This window comes from Pteropus vampyrus, unplaced genomic scaffold, assembly GCF_000151845.1.
Source record: "Pteropus vampyrus isolate Shadow unplaced genomic scaffold, Pvam_2.0 Scaffold77, whole genome shotgun sequence".
Classification (NCBI taxonomy): Eukaryota; Metazoa; Chordata; class Mammalia; order Chiroptera; family Pteropodidae; genus Pteropus; species Pteropus vampyrus.
Window position 1 is genome coordinate 51597 of NW_011888858.1, and position 4167 is coordinate 55763.

Consider the following 4167-nt stretch of genomic DNA (forward strand, 5'->3'; position numbering starts at 1 on the left):
TTCCTCAGATTGATAAAAAATCTACAGCTAATCTGATACTTTAAGGTTAAAAGTTAAATACCTTTCTTCTGATTGTGGAAATAAAAGTGTCTACTCTAACCACTTTTATTCAACATCATCGTGGAAGTTCTAGATGGTGCAATGCGGCAAAAAAATAAATAAAAGTCACACAATTTGGAAAGGAAGAAAAAAAACTATCTTTAACCAAAGACAATGTGATTGTCTATGCAGAAAGCCCTGAAGATTGTTAAAATAAAAACCAAACATTTTTATTCAACAATTATTTGCTGACTAGCTTCTATGTTTGAGAACATGTTCACATGGGGCTATCACAGTTAATCCTTATAATGGAAATTATATCCTAAAAGAAAGAATAGAGACAATAAACAAATTGTCAAAAAATTATAAGTAATTTTCTTGAAAAAATAAGTTAGAGAATACATACCTAACTGCCCACCAGAATTTATGAAATGATACACAAGCCATACTCTAAGGCACTTAATCATGAAGTCTAGAATATAAGAATAAAGAAAATATCAGAGAGAAAACTCATGTTGCAAATAAAGAAAACAGAAATTCAAATGATCAGATTTCTCATTAGCTACATGACTAAAATTTCTGAAGAAAAACAATTTTCAGCTTAAAATTGTATACTCAATTGAATATCAGTCAAGAGTAAGGATAGAAAAAGGACATTTTTCAATAATACAAATATTACTAATATTTACTTTTCACATTTCCTTTGATATTGAGCTACTATAAAATGTAAAGTCCAGGAAATGGAAAATTCAGTGTCAAAAAGAGGCAAAGGGTGATCTCAAATTAAGTAAGCAAAATGTTAGAATGATAGCTGTGCTGTAGTCTCTGAGAACCACTAGAACTTATTGTAGAAAGAAGGGGAGACTTCAAGGAGGAAAAAAAAAATTTTTTTCAATTGATTATCTAGTTTATCTAGACATCTTGAAAATGGCACTGGTAGATATCGATTATGTTTGATGGAGCATGAGAAAGCAAGTAAATTAAAATACAAAGAAAACCAAGGAAATCAAAACACAAGACAATCACCAACATCAGAAAAGTCAATAAATTTTCTATCAAAGAAATCTAAATATGCTTTGAAATTGATACAGAAATCATTTAAATATATAATCTATATGATAAAACATAACTATTGATTTAAATAAAAACACTAATATAACTATACATAGTAATATGCAGGGAAGGAGCCGAAGTGAAGAGAGTAGTGGTATAATAAAAATTCTCCTTCCTTAACTGGAACTTGATATATAATATAAAAAGTTGTTTTATCAAATTGTTAATATAACATGCTGTTGGTAAAAATAAAAGTAAATACCAGGAATAATAGTTAAATATATTTAAATTGTTTGGCCTGGGATGTAGGAGTAGGAGCTAGAGAAGAGTGAAATAAAGTACTGCTATTTTTTGCTGTAGATTTTGTAGTACCTTATAAAAATATATTTAATTAAAAGTTTTTCCCATTTGTTGCATTTCTTTAACAAATTACAACTTAAAATGTTATACGTGTGTGTGTGTGTGTGTGTGTATACACACACACACATATATAAAATAAAATGATAAACTGCATTATCCTGAAAACAACTCATTGAAATAAAATAAATGTTTTCAATGAACACTTTAAAACTAGAAATCAAAAGCTGTGATTGTCGGAAGACAGAAGGAGGAAGGTGAGAAATGACAAGAATAAAATATTTTTAAATATAAAAATGATTGCACATGAATAAAGTTGAGTATCATTTTTACATCCTGCTACAAATATTTCTATTTCTATTTCTGTAAGTTTTCACTCATTTTTACATTTTTTTTGGTAGAGATATTTTAAATAGGTTAGAAAAAAGAATTTCTTCCTTTAAAGCTTCTTTGCATTTTTTTTATATTTGTATCAATATCACAATCTTATGTGATATTATTCAGCATTAGTACACTCAAAACAAATTTAAAATTTTTCCCAAACTACAGTAGGCTAGTTTTCTTTAAGAATGACTTCATTAACCTTGAAAAAAATCTCAGCGTCTTAGAATAAACTGTATATATTTCCTCCAAGTGGTAAAAATCTAGTCTGGTAAGCAAATAAACTACAATCAATGAGAAAAGCACACAATGTGAAATCATTATTTGTTTACTAAATGAACAAATGAATAAAATTTCAAAAGCAAATTAAGAAAAACTCAAAATGTGGATTGCATTACATAATAATGTTCACTTCTAGCATCTTCCTTTGGTAGCCTAGCGATCAGCTCTGTAAGTTATTTTAATCATGGGTAATGGTGGAAGAGATGACGGGGATGAGGGGGAAGTGTAAATAATTGCCAAAACTAGTACAGAGTACCCACAAGGGAGCCATCCGGTTTTCACTGCTGAATAAAGAATGTATGGCAATAAAAAATGCTTTGTGTCAACTTTTCAAAATGGCAAATTGCTTTGGAAGAAAGAATATAAAGTTAAATTTAATATTACCATTATATTATATTGGGTTATTTCTATAATACAATTATTTTCTGATTATAATATCTTATTTACTCCAAAAACATTTTCCTTCCCGTACTATTTATTCTTCTACAAAGAATACTAAGTAAAAATTTCCCATAGATCTAGTATAGGCCCTTTTTTCATCTCTCTCTCTTTGTTTAATCTGAACCATCTCACCAGATCTGAATTTAATTTTCATTCTATATGCATGACTGCCACATTTATATTTCTAGGCTTGATTTATTTGTTTCCAGTCCTGAATTTTCAGTCCCTTCTTCTGGACAGCTCCAGATATTCCATGACCCCCACAAAATATGATACATCTTTCATCTCAAATTTCCTTAGTTTCACATTTTTCTTATTTTCTCTCATGATATCTGCATCTACTCAGTCACGTAAGCTCAAAATCTCATTGTCTTTCTTGCTTGACACTACAATTTGTTGCCAATTATATTTTATCTTTCCTCAACAATATTTTCACACATTCACTCATATTTATTTCCATCCCCCTCTCCTAGTTCACACTTTCATCACCTTTCATCTTAATTCTAACAAGTCTTCAATTATTTCATTATTGTCCCACATATTGTTAACAGATATTTTCTTATAGAAGACAAATGCTGAAAACATCTGTATACTTAGGATAAAAATTAAGTCATTATTACGTGATCAAAAAATTAGTTTCCTTGGTTGCATTTCAAAAGTCTCCAAGTCCATGCCTCAAATTACTTCCAATTTCATTCCTCAAAGCTCACCTTCCAGCATCCTGTTTTCCCATCAAATCCATTAAATACTCGTGCTGGCTGCCTCCCTTCAACCACATATTCATGTTGATATTTCTGTTTAGTATTCCCTTTCACTCTTAGCTCCACCTAGATAAATTTAATCCATCGTCCTAGACTCGTTCAAATGTCAATTAGAACAAAGTCTTTCAAGTTACACCACCAAGAAATAAGTTTATGTACATTTCAGTCCCCATAGTAAGTTTATGTGCCTTTAATACAATAATTTCTCAAAGGCAGAATTTATATAGGATTTCCCATGTATTATTCATTTATTTATATAGAAAACATCTGCAACATATCTGATATTCTCAAGGTATTAAGAATACAGAGATAGATAAAGCAAGACCCCTGATATCACAAAACTTTTATTCTTTTAATGAAACAGACATTAAACAAAAATATGAATCAAAATAAGATAATTCAGGAGAAAGAGCAGTGCTCTGAAGAAAATAATTCAGATTAATTTAATAAAGAATATGTGTAAGCATTTGTCTTGAAAAAAGTGGGCTTAAAGTGATAGAGGAAAAGGAGGGGAGGAAAAAAGAAAGGATGTATAAACTGTACTTGCATCAATAATGTGTAAGATTGTTCATTTATTTATTAAAAAATGTGTAGTGAATAGATGAAATATGCTTGAACTACTGTAATTATTGAATAAATAAAACATAGTACAAACTCAAGTAGCTCATATTGTAATGAGACAGGGATTTGTAAGATTATATATAAAATCATATAATGCTATGTGACAGTTTCTATAATAGCATAAAATGAGTATGAACAAAGTTCTATTGAGATGTGAAGTTTTGAAAAGTCTGATCAACAAAGTGTTTTCCATGCTAGATCATAAAGAACCTAAGGCTCATCACTCTTCCTT